The sequence below is a fragment of the Nerophis ophidion genome, linkage group LG14 (genome assembly GCF_033978795.1).
Source record: "Nerophis ophidion isolate RoL-2023_Sa linkage group LG14, RoL_Noph_v1.0, whole genome shotgun sequence".
In the NCBI taxonomy this organism is placed as follows: domain Eukaryota; kingdom Metazoa; phylum Chordata; class Actinopteri; order Syngnathiformes; family Syngnathidae; genus Nerophis; species Nerophis ophidion.
In genome coordinates this window covers 30,508,964-30,528,390 of record NC_084624.1, presented here as the reverse complement: position 1 = coordinate 30,528,390, position 19,427 = coordinate 30,508,964, and the positions used below count along the sequence as shown (strand labels likewise).

General features: G+C 41.1%; 1 long non-coding RNA gene across 2 annotated transcripts in view; it reads left to right on the top strand.

Annotated features, from left to right (window-relative positions):
• Positions 1-19,008, top strand: part of LOC133568948 (uncharacterized) — a 38,190-nt gene extending 19,182 nt beyond the window's left edge. Inside the window, exon 3 of one of the 2 annotated variants that reach the window (XR_009809708.1) lies at positions 18,756-19,008. This is a non-coding gene — a long non-coding RNA (uncharacterized LOC133568948). Of the gene's footprint in view, positions 1-3,820; positions 3,888-18,755 lie in introns of those variants that run through there. The other variant, XR_009809709.1, reaches the window with a different exon arrangement.
• Positions 19,009-19,427: the final 419 nt, after the last annotated feature.

Genomic DNA, 19,427 nt, shown 5'->3' with positions numbered 1-19,427 from the left:
TCTATAATATAGACTTATACTTATACTTTGACAAGCCTGTTTGAAATACTAGGTTGCTGATATGTAGTTTCTATATATCAGTAACCTATCATTTCAAACAGGCAAATTCCTAAACAAAATGAAAATAACAAACGTTGTATTGATTTGTAAGACTGGAGACAAACACCAGTTTACAAACTGCAGTTCTGTTTCTCTTTTTCCACAATTTTCTAAAATTATTGAAAAATTTTTGGCAACAGACTTGACAAATTTGTGAATAAAAGTGAAACACTCACAGACAACCAATACAGAGTCAACATCTCAACGTCAATGACATTATTTGATATAACGGAAAAGATTACCAAAACAACTGATGGTAAAAAGAGTGCGGCAGCAGTGTTTATGGATCATGTGAAAGCATTTGGGTTAATCATATCTTAGTAAACAAATTAGAACTGTATGGTATCAGAGGTTTTGAATTGGGTATGAAGCTACTTAACCAGGAGGAAGCGTTACGTGAAGATAGGAGAACAAATGTCGAAAGCACTAAATATATCATGTGGCGTACCTCAGGGATCAATACTGGGACCAAAATTGTTTGATTTCTATATGAACAACATTTGTTAAGTTAACAAACCTAAAGCTCAGGAGAGAACACACAGTAACTAATATAAATAATAACACATTAAAAAGATGGTTTGACAAAACCAGACTATCATTGAATCTCAGTAAAACTAAATAAAGCTATTTGGGAACAGTAGAAGGCAAAGTCAAACTAAAATACAAATAGACGGAGTAGATATTGAAACGGTAAAATCAATTACATTGTGAGGTGTAATAATAGATGAAAAAATTAACTGGAAATCTCATATAAAATATATAGAACATAAAGTTGCAAGAAACACGTCAATATTGAATAAAGAAAAATATGTTGTTGACCAAACATCACTTCATATTCACTAGTGTTACCATATCTGGAGTTATTGTGCAGGAATATAGGGAAAAATTCACAAAAATTGACTAACAGTGTTACAAAAAAAGTCAGTCAGAATAATACATAATGTTGGATATAGAGAACACTTAAACCCTTTAGTTATAGAATCAAACATCTGGAAATTTAAGGACTTGGTGCATTTGATGTACAAAGCAAAGTATAAACTGATACCCAAGAATGTACAAACATTCTTCGCAACAATAGAGGAGAAATATAACCTTAGACAAGTGTTGTATGCATGTACAACATTTAAGACCTTTAGCATATCTGTATGTGGAATTAAATTATGGAATGCATTAAGCAAGGAAATCAAGTAATGTTCTAATATAATCTAATTTAAGAAATTGTTCAAAGACAAAGTGGTCACAAAATACAAAGAAGAAGAATCTTTATAAACTTCTTGAACCTTATTTAAAATACATTAGATAATTGTACAAATGTTTGTATTTATTTCATAGGTCAACAATACATTATTTTTATATTTATTTATGGGACATTTAATTATTATTTATTTATGTATTTCATAATTTACTTATTCATTGTATATTCATTTATCTAATTACTAATCTATTCATTTATTTACTGTTTTGTAACTAATAGAAAATAAACAAACGGGTTAAAAACGGCTATGATACGAAAAGGGGTTAGGATCGAATAAGCTCCACTGCTTCCTATTCCATTGTGTACGTGTTGTAATGAAACAACTGGAAATATGTGATGCATTGCCTCTAATTGATTGCTAGTTCGAAATAAACTGACACCAACCAATTAGCATCTTATAGTTGTGAACCACTGCAAACTTCAAATTTAATGCAGTCAATTATATTTAATGCTGTGTAACATTGCACACAATGCAACAAATAATTACTTTTTCAACTTATTCTCTAATTCTGCCATTTTTTATAGACTAAACAACCATTCATCACTACGTACTAATAGTCATAAGCCATGTGCCTCCCCGTACAAAAAACAAATCTGTCTGGAACCGCAAAAAATGAAAAGCGGTATAAAAAGTAAGTCTTAAAATAAAGGCAACACATGACGTAAGTGTCTATATTAACTAGAATAGCCTTCTACTAAAATGACTGTGTAGCAGTCTGAAGCAAATCTTTGTTGACAGAAATGTTGAAATTTAATATTTATTCTACACATTTTTACAACATTAGAAATCAGAGGCTACTCAAAAGGTGGGTAGGTAGGTAGGTCTTTATTGTCATTGCACAAGTACAACAAAACGTTGTTTGTTTTCAGCTCAAACCCATTCAAGATTATACAAACAGTGTACAGGGTTAGAGAACAGGAAAGCTGATGGGTCGCCATAAGGCGCCCCATAAAAGATGGGAAAAAAGGTAAACGCTGGGGAAGGATGAGTAAAAAATACAATCTAGACTAGGCTCCAAAGAGGGCCCAGTCTGGAGTGGGAAAAAGACTCCATAGCAAATGGGGTATGTGTGTGGGGTATATTTTTTGTGGATGCATGTGCGTTTGTAAGCCTGCCGCCTGTCTCTGTTCCGTGGCCTTGGTGTCGTGCTGCCGCTAGTCAGTCCAAAGTCAACAACAACAGGTGTGTGTCCATGAGAGACAAGAAAGAAGGGAGTTTGTTGTGTCTTCATCACACTGTCCTTTGGGAGAGTCTCGAAGGCAGGGAAACAATTCAAGTTAGAATGTTTTGTATGCAAGCGAAAATAAAATTTGCTTTTCACTCTAAAATGTCTATGGCTGATCCTTAAAATTCATCCTGTGGAGCAGACGGTCCGATGTTATACAAATCACAAGAGTGTCCACAGTTCTTCCTGCATCCTCCAATCATTTGTGGCAGCTTTGGTGAGATAACTCCAGGAAATTACTGGCTTTCAATGGCCAAAAAGTATAGATGTGTGCGTCCAAGTTAAAGGAAATGGCAGGCTGTCTTCTTTTAATAGATTTATTACAATCTTTGGCAAGCTATGTAACGTTTGCTGTGGTCTGGAACAACATGGCACACAAACAACTATTTAAAATATAGCCAATACTACATACAGATAATGTGTCATGAGACATGCAAAACTAAATTATCAAACAATTATATTATGTTAAATTAACATTATAAAAAAATATATAACAAAAAATACTCCTGTATTTTCTTATTTGTTCATGTACTTGATTGTATTTTTTTCAATTTATTTATGTACACATTCTTTAACACTTTTTTCTTCTCATCACTGCATACACTGTCTATTGCTACACAGTCCAATATTTTCCCTGCCTATTAAGTAAATGGTGACATTTAAAACTAATTGCGTTGGTACCCAGAGACATAACACCACATTTTGAGCCTTTATATTCAAGACTACTGGATGAGCCCCCCATTCCACCCTCTAAAGTAAACCCAACGTTACTGTCTCATACACAAACACTTGGTGTATTTACATACACTTAAAACAACTATTGCATAGTTTTGGTGGAAACCAGCTTTGTCAAAACCTTAATTAGGTTTTTTACTTTAAAATATGGGATTAATTTATCTAGAAGATTAAAATAAAGATCAAGATAACCCCCCAAAATTATTTAGTTTTGAGTTTTTTGTCAATATATATATATTTTTTTTGTACTCAATAAAAAAGTAGCCAGAATATGAATTTAAATAATTATACAACCTGTCCTTGTTCACCTAAATATGATTTTTAATATTTCAGATGTTCTTTTCTGTCATAGTGTAAAATAGAGATTAGTTGATTCACATAGTTGATTCAGTGGGTATTATAATAAATCATAATAATACATGCTTATTCTTATGCTTATAATATTATTAGTGCAGCACCCGGGGGTTAAGTCTCCCATCTTTTAAAAACACTTTCTCATTTCAAGGGTCCTTGAACGCACCACAGTTACGGGCAATGAGATGCAAATGTACATAACTTCCTCCTATGCTGCCACAGGTAAATTTGTTATATTTTTACCTGTCTTCTATCACTTCATCCTTTTACACCAAAATGCCGGAGCAATGTGTGTAGACATTGTTAATTTCATTAAAGCAACCCTATCAGTGAACTTTCATGACTATATTTATTTTTATTTGAACATTTATGGTGTTGTTTTTATAACTTACATAATAAGTGACAGAAAACAAATATTCAAACATTACCTATATTTGGGGCCCCGTTACTACGTCACCACTTTCCCTTTCACTTTGACGGCCCAGGTGGTACCTCATAAGAGTGCTTTGAGATAAAAGCTGGCTAATTGTTATGCTATAAGTTGTAAGCGAAATGAGAGGTACAAGCATCCCCGCCATTAGTTGGCGCAGCAAATGTCATAGTGAACCCCCTAAGATCCTCACATAACATCTGATCTTGTGTAACGGAGTTAAAATACACCTTTGTAATTTATCACATTTTGTTTGTGAATTTTATCGTCAAATAGTTCCCTTTTTTGCTAGCCTGTGAGAGGGCCGTTTGATATATTTGTGTCCCTCCTGAGCTCCTGTAGTCCTCCAGGGTTGTGTAGCCCCTCCATTCTTCCCCTCACAGAAAACTTTTACATGGCTGAGGGGGAGTCTCGGTCGGACGATCACACCGACATTTTATTTGTTTTTCGGTAGAAATGAGGTCTTTAATTAATGAATGTCTGTACCAAGAATGTGTATATGTATACCTGTGTTGTCCTCTTGATTTATGTTCAGATCCCAGGTAAAATTCAACATCGCTAACATTGGCGCCAACCGGCCGCTCTTTGTTGTATAGGACTTGTTCAGTGTGTTTGTGCGTGCGTGCATGCGTGCTTACGTGCGTGTGTGCTTACGTGCGTAGGTAACGAGTGTTATTCTGTGTGTTTAGGCGTAAAGTTGTCTGATTGTCGCCCGCAGGTTTGTGGTTTTATTTTATTTTCTAAGGTGTTAAGTATAGCAAATACTGCATGTTTTGTTCTGCCAGGGAATGGCTCTTAGAATATACATTTCAATATTTTACAGACTGTTTGTATCTTTCTTTTTCATTGTAAATTGTTAAAGATGTATATGTAGACAGAAAAGTTGTACATGGCTGAGGGCGTAAGCCAAAGAAAGATGGGATACCGACATTGTCCGTTTGTTGCCCGCAGGTTGGAAGGAAAACAAATAATGCTGAGAACAGTGGAAGAAGTCTCATCACAGTTACACTTGCTTGCTAGCATTATATTATAGTCAAAGATCAATCAATCAATCAATCAATGTTTACTTATATAGCCCTAAATCACTAGTGTCTCAAAGGGCTGCACAAACCACAACACAAACCACTATGACATCCTCGGTAGGCCCACATAAAGGCAAGGAAAACTCACACCCAGTGGGACGTCGGTGACAATGATGACTATGAGAACCATGGAGAGGACCACATATGTGGGCAACCCCCCCACATATGTGGGCAACCCCCCGCCCACCCACACACACACACACACTAGGGGACCAAAAGCAATGGATGTCGAGCGGGTCTAACATGATACTGTGAAAGTTCAATCCATACTGGATCCAACACAGCCGCGAGAGTCCAGTCCGAAGCGGATCCAACACAGCAGCGAGAGTCCCGTCCACAGAAGGTGGACATAACTTTTCTTTTCCAACTATGGGAATGAAGAAAATGGTGTGAAAGACACTACTGATGATATTTATTGACCAAGAATGTCGAAATAATATCTAAATGGCAGATGTTCATCCATGAAAATATGTAGAAGCAGCTGATGGTTTGACAGAGAAGCAGCTCAAAAGAGGGAGTCCACTCTCCAAGAAAAATACAGTACATTGTTATAAGATTACTTCATAGAACTACTGTATTTCTTTGTTGTATTGTATTATTTTTCATATAGTATTTGTCATCTAGAAGTATTTGTAATTGTGATTTCAATAGGCGACGTTGATTTGAAATACAAGTGTATTATGTAAAGAGCTCTGTTGCAGAACCAATAAAGCATGTAAGTTGAGCTACTATTGCATCAGTAATTGGTAAAATGCGGCAAAAGTAGTTGGGTTGAAATAATCTCTGTTTCTTCCTGCTCCTTTTTCGGATATGTTAATGTGATCGTGTAATGTCCGAAGCATACACTGTAAAACTGCCAATGACCATGACTGTGATCCGTGTGTGCAAATGTAAATGTGTTACATATCCATGACATTAAACCCACGCTAAGTATTGTGTAACCTGTTCTGATTTTGCAGATCTACTGTACCCACCGAGTGTATTAGCTACTGTGCAAAGGAGAGGTTGAAGCCTGTCAAGTGTATAGTAAAGGAGTACAGTGAAAGGCAAAGTAACGTTAGGGACTATCATAGGCCGATGTCCAAACCAATCTTGACACCACGATACTCGAGTTGGAAGCCCATTGTCCAAGGCTGTAAGATAATTAGGGGCGAGTTTGCGGGCTGTTTATGTAAGAGGGGTTTGTTTATTCATGGTGAGCTCGGTTTGTACGCAAACTCCGTTTGGATCTCAGTGGCTCTTACAAAAGACTCTTTCAAACTTCAAACATAAGACGCCTCCCACTCGGCCTCAACCAACCTTTTTGTGAGCTACAAAAAAATCACTGTGGCATGGAATCAGAGCACATACGAGAGCATGAGGTTCTGATTCGGTCCCTCTAACCCAGAGTGTTATGTAACACCAGTCAGCGTGCCTTCTATAACCACATGTTTCATCTCCGTTTGAAAGGACGGCAACTTCACTTCATTCAGGCTGAGCCGTTCAAAGCGCTTGCGGTGGGTTCCACAGCAACCAAATTGAGTCCAGTGTTAGCATTTGGAGCACAGAGCTCTCTTATTGTTCTTGACAGGCCGCCTGAGTGTGCAAAGCCTCATTAGGAGCGGATCTCTTTAAGCCTCTTTTACCCGTTCTCACTATGCCGAACCAGGTAGAGCACGCAGGTCCAGGCAGAAAAACCACAACATTACGTGTTTAAATCCTGCTTTATAGAAAGAACACACAATAAGTACCGGGATGCTGACTGAGGTCTACTTGGTTCAGATTTTGAAACTAATAGGAAAAACATTGTCAGGCTTGCCCCTGACAGTTTGGTTGTTTTTCAGTTTTTCCTCTGTGTGTAGTATTTCCTGTTTTTCTTCCTGAGTGCTGCGTCCCCTAAGCTGTGGCTGATTGTCACCTGGCCACACCTGGTTTCAATCAGCCAGATTGCTATTTGAATCTGCCTTCCCATCCGGTTCGTGCTGGAGTATTGTCATTTCTACTTGTCGATGTCAGTGTAGCTGTATGTGGTAGCGGTAAGCTATATTCTGGGGCTGTTTGTAGCTTGCTGTCTTTTTGTTCCTCGTCTTCCAGTTCCTGAATTCCTGGCATCCTGTTTCCTGTCGCAGAGTTCCTGGTTTGTTTTGTGCCTTCATTTTTGAACATTAAATTATGTTTTCCTGCTCAAGGCTTGCCGTCACCTCTGCATCTTGGGGTTCGTCACCAACACAATGTGACAGAATGCTCCAGCCAAACACGAACCCCGCGGAGATTTCGATGGCGGAGAGGCTCTTTGGGATTCTGGCAATTATGGCTAATTTGAAGAAAAGTTGGGCCGCTTTTCAAGCCCTCTCCTACCCACCCCTGTTGTCTGTGGGCCTATCTGGGGACGTCTGGGATCCGTCCCTTGAGGGGGGGGGAGACTATGAGCAGCTGTGCAACTGAGGAGGCACAGCTACTCCTCACACAAGTGGGTCTGCAACAGACACCGCCACCATCTCCGGTGGGCCAGCAGACGCCACCCCCATCTCGGGTGGGCCGGCAACCTACTGCACCATCATCTCCGCTGGGCCGGCAACCTACAGCGCCATCATCTCCGGTGGGTCTGCAACTTACGGCGCCATCATCTCCGGTGGGTCTGCAACCTACGGCGCCATGCACTCCGGTGGGCCAGCAGACGCCACCATACACTCCGGTGGGCCAGTAGTTGCCATCATGTACTCCGGTGGGCCAGCAGACGCCACCACCACCATCTCCAGTGGGCCAGCAGACGCTGCCGCCACCATCTTCAGCATACACCGCCACCATCATCTTCTCCGGTGGGCCAGCAGACGCCGCCACCACCATCTTCTCCGGTGGGCCAGTTGGGGGCGTCACCACCAGTGGGCCAGCAGGGGTCACCACACCATCTTCTCCGGTCGGCCAGTAGGGGTCGCACCACCATCTTCTCCGGTGGGCCAACAGGGGTCGCCACCACCATCTTCTCCGGCGGGCCAGCAGGGGTCGCCACCACCATCCTCTCCGGTAGCAGGGTTCGCCACCACCATCCTCTCCGGTGGGCCATAAGGGTTCGCCACCACCATCCTCTCCAGTGGGCCAAAAAGGGTCGCCACCACCATCCTCTCCGGTGGGCCAACAGGAGTCGCCACCACCATCTTCTCCGGTGGGCCAGCAAGGGTCGCCACACCCTTCCTCTCCGGTGGGCCAGCAGGGGTCGCCACCACCATCCTCTCCGGTGGGCCAGCCGAAGGCGCCACCATACTCTTGTTGGCCACAGATGTGGTCGTTTCACGGGCAACCGCCTCGCCAATTGCGGCGGCGTTCAACTCGCCGTAGCCACCTGTCTCTTCCCCGCTGGATGCGGCGACACTTGGCCTGGCGTCCCACCTCCTTGTCCTCCCTCCTCCCTCCCGTGACTTTGGACTTTTTTTTTTGAGGGGGGGGAGGGTTTCGAGAACGTCTGGTATCTGTTATGAGAAGGGGGGCTACTGTCAGGCTTGCCCCTGACAGTTTGGTTGTTTGGTTGTTTTTTAGTTTTTCCTCTGTGTGTACTATTTCCTGCTGTGTGCCCTCAGCTGTGGCTGATTGGCACCTGGCCATACCTGTTGTCAATCAGCCAGCTGCTATTTGAACCTGCCTTCCCATCCGGTCTGTGCTGGAGTACTGTCATTTCTACTTATCGATGTCAGTGTAGCTGTATGTGGTAGCGGTAAGCAACAGTATATTCTGTAGCTGTTTGTAGCTTGCTGTCTTTTTGTTCCTCATCTTCCAGTTCCTGTTTTCCTGGCATCCTGTTTCCTGTCTCAGAGTTCCTGGTTTGTTTTTTGCCTTAATTTTTGAACATTACATTATGTTTTCCTGCTCAATGCCTGCCGTCATCTCTGCATCTTGGGGTTCGTCACCAATACAATGTGACAAACATATTTAAATATTACCTGTACAGGCAATAATTTGAATATTAAAGGGGTCATGTTATAGTTTTGAGTGTACTTTTTAAACACTTCCTTGTGTTCTACATAACATGACATGGTCTAAAATTTGCATACATTTTTTTTTACTGACCATTTTTAAAGTCCCACTTAAGAACTTTCAATTTTGGTTGATTTTGGCAGCGCCAGTGGACCAAAGTGGTAGTATTTTGCCAGAAGAAGACCACATTTTCCATAATGATTAGTTCATGTATATCTAATGGCTATTCTAATGTTAAATATCAGACACTTTTAAGAAATGACCCTGAATTGCGCTACAAATACGACGCTAATACCAAAAATGTATCAGGCGGATGCAGGTTCAAAATAAAGAAAGACCGCCAGGAGAGTTTTTTCAAAGGAAGTAGTACTGAAACCTGGTGTCTATTTATTGCTACCATGCAAATTTCTGATTGCTAAGATTAGCGTTATCATTTTGATTTGGGCATCGAAAGTCACTACACTGCTCAAAAAAATTTAAGGAACAGTTTTTATGAGGGTATGGCATGAATTCAATTGCACTTTTCTGATAAGGTTTTGGTCAGTTATGTGGTAGAGGGGGTTGTTAATCAGTTTCAGCTGCATTGGTGTTGATGGAATTAACAACAGGTGCTCAAGAGGTGTAGCTGTTTCTGAGAGTTTTCATACTTTAAATATGTTTCATAAATAAATAAATATTAATAAATAAGTTAATGATGCAGACTTATAAAATATTATTAGAAAATGTGTGATTGTAAAATATCCTGAGCAAAATGTAAATGTATTGTGTTAATTGTGTTGCAAAGCGGAACGATTGTTGTGATGTTGCGAACACACGGACCGTAAACAAAGTAGAACATGCAAGAGGGGAGGGTGCTTGAGCACGATGTCTTCAGCTCCTAAAAAGATTTGAGTGTATTCGATAATTTGTGTAAAACTTCAAGCAAGTGATTTTTAGAACCTCTTTTCGTTGCAAGCAGCCAACGAGGTATTGTATTTTTTGTAATTAAATTTATTTCCAAGTGTTTATTGATGTAAATTCAAAGACTGATGTACTGTATTGTACTGCATTTGTAAGTTCTCACGGCGTTGGTGTTGGCGTTGGCGTTGGTGTTGGCGTTGGTGTGGAGGCATGTCGGCGTGGATGGTGTATACAGCAAGAAGGCGTCAATAAACACTCGTTTTACAAAAAAGAACTTCCCTGTGTTACCGTGTATCGAAAGGAGCTACAAGAGGGGCAACAACAAGATGGCCCCCAAAACAAGATGGGTTTTGCAGGTGGAGGCCATTTCAAGTTCCTCCCTCTTGATCTTTTTTAACGGTTTTTCCACAAGTGTTGGCTTTAGCTAGAGTCATTATTACGCATGGGAGCATGAGGCGATTTCTTAACCCTCCTGTAGTTGCGCAGATTGTCCAACTCCTCCATGATGGCGCATCCATGCGTGCTGTTGCAAGATTTGATGTGTCTCCCAGTATAATCTCCAGAGCATGGAAGGGATTCCAGGAGACAGGCAATTACTCTAGGAGAGCAGGACAGGGTCGTAGACGGTCCTCATCCCATCAGCAGGACCAATATCTGCTGCTTTGTACAAGGAGGAACAGGTTGAGCACTGCCCGAGCCCTACAGAATGACCTCCAGCAGGCTATTGGTGTGAATGTCTCTGCCCAAACAGTCAGAAACAGACTTCACGAGGGTGCCCTCAGGGCACGACGTCCTGTAGTGTGCCCTGTGTTCACTGATCAGAACCGTGGAGCTCGATTGGCATTTGCCATAGAACACCAGAATTGGCAAGTCCGCCACTGGCGCCCTGTGCTTTTCACAGATGAGAGCAGGTTTACCCTGAGCACCTGTGATAGACGTGAAAGGGTCTGGAGAAGCCAAGGAGAGCGCTATGCTTCCTGCAACATCATTCAGCCTGACCTGTTCGGTTGTGGGTCAGTGATGGTCTGGGGAGGCATTTCCATGGACGGACGAACAGACCTCTACCGGTTACGGAACGGCAGTCTGACTCCCATTAGGTATCGGTATGAAATCCTTGCACCCATGGTCAGACCCTACGCTGGTGAAGTAGGTCCTGACCATGGGTCAGAGTATGCAGACAGTATCTGGAGGATGAAGGAATTGACACAATTGAATGGCCCTCACGATCACCTGATCTAAACCCGATAGAACACTTCTGGGACATAATGTTTCGGCCCATCAGACGCCGCCAGGTTGCTCCTCAGACTTAACAGGAGCTCACTGATGTCCTTAGACAGATCTGGGAGGACATCCCACAAGACACCATCCGTCATCTCATTAGGAGCATGCCGCGATGTTGTCAAGCATGCATACAAGCACGTGGGGGCCACACAAGATATTGAAAACAATTTTGAGTTGCAGAAATTGAATTTAAGCAAAATGTAAGAGCCTGCCACATAACTTTTTCACTTTGATTTTTGGGGTGTCTATATACTGAGCCCTCTGTAAGCTGAAAAAATGTATTTCCATCAAAAGATGTGGCATCCTTTTGTTCCTGAGACATTAAATTGTCCATATCAGTATAGATATCCAACATATTGTTTTTCACCATTGAAATCTGATGTGTTTTCAAAGTGTTCCTTTAATTTTTTTGAGCAGTTGTAGTTTAGCAGGAACGGAGACCACACATGCACCTGGGGATAGGTTGATTGGCAACACTAAATTGGCCCTAGTGTGTGAATGTGAGTGTGAATGTTGTCTGTCTATCTGTGTTGGCCCTGCGATGAGGTGGCGACTTGTCCAGGGTGTACACCGCCTTCCGCCCGATTGTAGCTGAGATAGGCGCCAGCACCCCCCGCGACCCCAAAAGGGAATAAGCGGTACAAAATGGATGGATGGATGGATGGAGCCAAGGCTGTATCGGTTTGAAATTCCTCTTCTTTGAGTTCACACCAGCGAGTGAAAGCCAGGGCAACGTTTATCCTGACTGGTAGTTCAGTTTCTTTGTTTGTCTACTCAGACAAAACTTGTTGTTTCTTTGGTTGTTTCATGTTACAGGCATCAAATTGTAAATGAGCTGATATTTGCAAAAAATAACAGTTTTCCAGTTTGAACGTTAAGTATCTTGTCTTTGCAGTGTGTTCAGTTGAATACAGGTTGAAAAGGATTTGCAAATCGTTGTATTTTGTTTTTATTTACCATTTACACAACATGCCAACTTCACTGGTTTTAGGTTTTGCAAATTTTAAGTTTAATTATTGTTTTATTAAATTATTCGCATTTGTGTACATTTTCTGTTGTTGTAGTCTGTGTTCACAGCTGCTTAAATTTTGTTATTTGCACTATGTTGCTATATTATTATCATGGATTGACCTGACTTGCACCCCCTTTCAGGTAACCCTCTGCTGTTCAGGTAAAGGAGCATGTGCAATCAAAATAAATAGCACGATTAATCTGTGTTTCTATGTGAATAATGCAACCATTTTTTGGTAATACTCGCATGTGTAAATGCGTTAACTTTTACAGCTGTGAATTAAATTCAAAGATTTATATTAAATGTATTTTTTGGATTATAAGGCGCACTTAAAATCCTTTCATTTTCTCAAAAATCGCCAATGTGTCTTATAACCCGATGGACCTAATGTACGGAATAATTCGGTTTTTTCTTACCAACCTCGAAGCTATTTTATTTGGTACATGGTGTAATGATAAGTGTGACCAGTAGGGGTTAGTCACATATAAGAGATACATGTACACTGCAATATGATGGCAATAAACAACACCAAAACTTTAAATGTTCCATTGAAAATAAAGAACATTAAACACGGCATTCAAAAATTTGTCAAAATGTTTTAATATGACTTTGAAGCCGCTTCGCCTGATGGATTGTCGGGCCATTACAGCTACTGTAGACAGAGCTACAAGTATTACTATGGTGTGTGTATAAGGACTGCAAAATGGCACCCATTAGACACTATCTAGCGTTTTGTTTCACAATATTATGCAAAATCAACTTTTCTTACCTTTTGGTACCTGCTGATGTGTATTTGAGATCTGCATACGTTCTGAAAATTTGCGCAAGTCTGCCACTGTAGTCTATGTCGATGCCGTAGTCGATAATCTTCTTCTTTTTCTCTATCTTCTTGTTATGGGAATATTCCGCTGTTGCCATTTGTAATATAAAGTAGCGTAAAGTTGTAACTTATATCTCGATATGGAAGCGCTAGAAACATACCTGTGTAGTGGGTTTACATAATTCACCCATGGCATTTTAGTAATTAGAAAATTCCCGTTGGACAATTTTTCTCGTGGACACGGACTAGGAGATGCTGCTCCATTGTTGATTTACGTAAAGTCTGAATGTCATTAAAACAGTTAGCTCCATCTTTTGACACTTCTTCCTCTCCCGTCCTTGCACGCTACACCGCTACAACAAAGATGACGGGGAGAAGACCCTGTCGAAGATGAGACACGTAAATAAGATCGCCCACAATATTTATGCAAGATTTTGACCAAGGAACCACCGTCACATGTTATGTAGACCACAAGAAAGTGTTTTTAATCCAGACAAAAATCATAATATGACCACTTTAATGCGCCCTATAATCTGGTGCGCCGTTTGTATGCAAAAAGACCTGAATAGACTTGCTCACCGGCAGTGCGCCCTATGGTCCAGAAAAAACGGTATGTCTAATTCTATTAACAAAAGATGAATGGTAATTCTTTGAACTATTATCTGATTTCGACTATTTTGTCGCCATCATAAACACACATGACCTGTACAGCCAATGTTTTAAATAACAATGTTGTCTTTAATATGAATGCGTTAAAACAACAAAACACCTATTAAACGATAACGGCGTAATGCAAAGCTAATTTGCGTCGCATCGTAGTTTTTATCCTTTCACACAAGCGTGAAAAAAAGGTAACAGATTTAAAAAATTGACACACACCTTTCCCGTTTTGATCATTCCTACGCAAACGTGGCCTTACTTTATTGTAAACCAGTGTAGCGAGATCATCAAAATACACATAATCCTTGTGCACGGACCTGTTCTGCAGTGTTTGGATTGTCTTGGCACAAATAACACCTTGATGCGTGCCTAACCTTTCCATTTGTCACATCACATCAAACGTCAAAATCCCACTCTTTAAATGTATTTCCTGGAAAGCATATCATAGCAATCTGCAAATACCAAGTGGGGAACATTATCAGGTATTGTTATATTGGTCATTCTACCAAAATTACTAAGGAGATTCATCCAATCCATCCATTTTCTACGGCTTCGGGATCGCGGGTTCTCAGGAAATGAAATGATTAAATTAACTACAAAATATTTTTTTGGACTGTACATTGATCTGATTATACATTTCATACATACATTTTTTAAAGCCTCCCTACCAGAGAATAATGGCAGTTTAGAGGACAGGAGCTTTTGATTGTGTCCTAGTGTGAATGCAGCGTCTCTTCCGTGGCTTCTTGGCTAATCTGATGTCACCATCACGCTGGCCGGGTCACATGGTGCGTCATGTGCCACTCACCACCCGATGAAGCCACGCCAACGCAGAGTTCTCCTGGCACCTCAGCCTCGACACCAGCTGACAAAACTATGCGAGGAATATTTTTGCACGATATTATCGCATGATAGTAGAGGCAGTAGAGTAGAGTGGAACAACAAGTTGCATTATCAAAAATATCTCATTTATGACACCAAAAGACTTCCAAAGTTTGTGAATAAATATACGATAAAAATAGTATTAATCTCAGAGATTCCCGACCCATTTGTAGAGTTAATAACAAGCCAGTCATTTCATCGCGTGATGTTGTGCTAGGAACCACAGATCTCTTCCCCATCAACAACAATGATAATCAAGCAGTCTTTGTGAGCGTCAACAACGATTACTTTTGGGAAAAAATATATGATCCAGGACCTTATATTTTTGAGCCCGAACACAAAGAGGATGAACAATAGGTTTTAGAAGCCTAGTGTTAAACGGGTGCAGCTTTATTGTGACACAATTGCATCAGCAGCGTTGCTGGGTGCTGAACACACAAATTAACAATAACAAACCATAATAAAAGAAACACTGTAATATTTCAACTCTCGCTAGGATGTCTACCAACGGGACACTCAAATAATTCAGTTTAAATGAAGATTCAAACACAATCCTCACAAAGGGTTAAAAAAAGGAAGCGTCTTTTTTGACTGTCAAACCATGGCCACAGTTTTCTACTACTTATGTGTCAAAGTCAAGACCCGCAGGCCAGACCCGGCCTGTGAATGAATTATCTATGGCCCCCGGGATGGTATTTGATTAGTATTAGAACCGGCCCGCAGGCCACAGCCGCCTGCTGCTGTTTTGCACGCACCAATAGTCTATCAGTGTTGGCACTAACAATTTTCAAAATGGGGTCCCGCAGTAAATTTTTTGGGCCCAAGGTTTTTGTAATGGTTTTGAAAGCAAATGATTAATGTATGCATTGTTACTAGATCTCACATTCTATATTGTGGTTTGGAAAAAGGTTTTCATAAACGTTAATTCATAAAACAAAATAAAATACGAAAGAAAACATGTTTATGCATATGTAAATGTATTCAGTTATAAACATTCATTCACTTTCTTCTTTCCTTCATGGATGTAAACTTTACCGCTGCCGGTATTTTTTGTTGTTTTTATTGTGTTATTTTCAGAATGTGTTTGTTCTGTTTTTGGCCAAAGTAAGACAAAGAAAACAATCTGAAGTTGTCTTTATTTTTCTGTTTTAATTCCATAATTTTAATAGTTTGACCAACGTGTGCACATATTTTCCTCCAGGCGGCCCCTGAGCTAAAATTAGTTTGACACCCCTGGTCTACTACCAGGTGAGAGATGCATGAATTATAAATTTACTTTAGCAAGTTTGAGACAAAGTTTGAGACAAAGCAGAAGCAGCTGCCGGCTTATAGTGTGTCAACAATAGCAGTGTAAGCTATCATTAGCGCATTCCTATCAATGTGTCACTAAAATAGTCTGTTTGCATTGGCGTTGGCGCTTATAACAATAATATCACTCAAATTTGGTAAATTATCATGTCCTGACATGTAAATGGAATGTTGTTAGCGGTTACTGAATGTATTTTTAGAGAGAGTATGATGAGCGCAATAGAGGACCCTCGATCCGTTGATTTAATTATTTGCTATTTATTTACGATTTTTAAAAAAGCCACGCATATGTGTTCTTGTCTTGCATAAGGATTATGAATGATAAATCAATGTGATGATGACTGATCTGATAACATGGTCAGAGTGCAGAAGCGTTACTACCGTGATGTCAATTCTACGGAAATTACCGAAGGTGCTTGGAGTGGAATATTCAAAATGTCTGACTGAATATGTGGCATTTTAGACGGTATTTCACATACCGTATTTCCTTGAATTGCCGCCGGGCATTGAGTATGCGCCTGCCTTGAATTACTGCCGGGTCAAACTCGCTTCCCAAAATAATTAGCGCATGCTTAGTATTACCGCCTAGTCAAACTTGTGACGTCACGAGTGACACTTCCCCTGTTATCATTTTCAAAATAGAGGAGGCTGATTTCAATACCGGTAATTTGAAATCTCATGAAGGGAAGAAGGTTAAGAGCTATTCAGTAGGATTTAAGGTCCAAGCTATTGAATACTGGTATGCTAAAAAGAACAGTAAGCAGCTATGTTTTATTAATATGGCTGTGGAGAGGTGGAGCCGACGGTCCGACAGACAGGCAGGGCACGCTGGCCCAAGATGGCGGCGAGGAGGCAGCGTCGGCGAGCGAGCGGATAGGAGGAGCGGAAGAGCAAACTGGACTGAGGTTTTATTGAAAAATAAATAATGTCAAACTGCTCAAGCCATGTCCTTCCTTGGTGGTCCTGGGAACCCGCAAGACAACGGCTTGAGAGCGTCACAATACCGTAGCTGCGTGTGTTAAATATGAGTCATTAAATGAATCCCGCCTCCTGGTGGTAGAGGGCGCTAGTGATCCTTCTTGCGACTACTCAGCTGGAGAAGAAGTGACAATGAGTGACTTGAATTGTGCTGGGACGGATATGATGTGGTGGGTGCACGACGGACCTTTTAGGATGTAACACCAATGCTGGCTATGTAAACAACCGGGCTGAAATAAAGCATGTTCCAGTCCTAAATAAACCAGTGTATTATTTATACAATAAAACTTCCTGGTGGCAGCGGTGGGATAAAGAGATCACCTACGGAGCAGAACGGAAGGGGGAGTTACCCGAGGATAATTCTGTCGTCGCCCCGCACTTGAGGAGGCGAGCTAACTGATAGCAGCAGTCTGATAGCAGTTTTCTAAACTGGACTTTCAATCGAAGCAGGAGGTAATAAAGGAACATTTCCATCAAGACAGAGAGACTAAAAACTGAAGAAAGATAAGGAAGACTTCTATAAACAAGTTATCGATGCTTTTGATCAGAAGGAGCTGGCATGGAGTTCATTTATAAGTAAAGGTAGTACAATTATAAAGTTTTTTTTATTAAATATGATTTTCATGATGGTATTCTTATATCACACTTAAATTTTTACAGCATGCCTTTGGTAAGCGCAGGAGTGAGAAGAGGTTTTAAATTAATTAGCGCCCCGGCGGCAATTCAAGGAAATACGGTATGCATCATTTGCGGATTGTAAATATAACTGGATATGATTTAATGGATACAATAGAACACAAATAAGCATATAAAGTCAACTTGTTTTTCCACTCTACTGGCACTTTAAATCCATCCATCCATCTATCCATCCATTTTCTACCGCTTATTCCCTTTTGTGGTCGTGGGGGGCGCTGGTGCCTATCTCAGCTACAATCAGGCGGAAGGCGGGGTACACCCTAGACAAGTGGCCACTTCGTCGCAGGGCCAACACAGATAGACAGACAACATTCACACTCACATTCACACACTAGGGCCAATTTAGTGTTGCCAATCAACCTATCCCCAGGTGCATGTCTTTGGAGGTGGGAGGAAGCCGGAGTACCCGGAGGGAACCCACGCATTCACGGGGAGAACATGGAAACTCCACACAGAAAGATCCCGAGCCTGGGATTGAACCCAGGACTGCAGGACCTTCATATTGTGAGGCAGACACACTAACCCCTCTTCCCTGTGAAGGTACTTTAAGTGTGCAAATATTTAGCGTGGAACATCCACTAAAACCTTATCTGCCGTTGTTCTGCCTCAGCATTCTTCTAACGAGATTAAATCAAACTGATGCATCTTTTTTTACGAAACCAAAATGAAACTGAAACTGTAGACATTAGCGATAATACAAAGTTTGTAGAAGACACGGAACAATGTGCACTTGAAAGAATGATAACAGCGATCATAGATAACTGTTGCACATGAACGCACCTCAAAGATGTGAGTGAGAACTGAATCAGTGGCGAAGAAGAATGCCTGCTGTCTTTAAAAAAATCAAGTGGTGTGTGTAGCTGTTTTTCCATCCATTTCCTACCGCTTGACCCTTTTTGAGGTCGCTGGGGGTGCTGGAACCTATCTCAGTTGCATTCAGGCGGAAGGAGGGGTACACCCTGGACAAGTCGCCACCTCATCGCAGGGCCAACACAGATAGACAGACAGCATTCACACTCGCATTCACACACTAGGGCCAATTTTTGGTGTTGCCAATCAAGTTATCCCCTGGTTCATGTTTTTTGGCAGTGAGAGGAAGCCGGAGTACCCGGAGAGAACCCACGCAGTCACCGGGAGAACATGCAAACTCCACACAGAAAGATCCCGAGCCCGGGATGGAACCCAGGACTGCTCAGGTCCTTCATATTGTGAGGCACACGGACTAACCCCTGTTCCACTGTGCTGCCGAGCTGTATTTCCATATTTACTTATTTGTGGATGCCTGTAACGGATTTGGCACTTCTGGTTCGCCCCGTCGCTAATAAACAAATTACAATGGAAATGTGGCATAACCGTAGGTGTGGCGTAACTCTGCTTCACAAAACACCTCACACACACCTGGTTTGCCTTAAGACCCGAGAGGGCATTTTAGGACTGTTCTAAATTGGATTACATGCCATCATATACGTTAGTGCTAGAATTGTATTGCATGTTATTGTATATTTTAAATTCAGGTAACCAGAGACTGCAGGTGGAAATTAGCGGTTCAGCTTCAATCTGGTGGAGAACATATCTGTCTTTGAGCTTAATGTCTCTGTGCACTGACCCTTTAAATAAAGACGAAACTGAACTAAGATGTAGCAGAAATGATCTTCGATGCACTTTAGCAACTTTGTCACTATATATAGCAAGTAGAGGTACACACAGTATAAGTAATGGAGTGGTGTATCTTGTGTTATGCGTTTATCCTGTAATTCTATG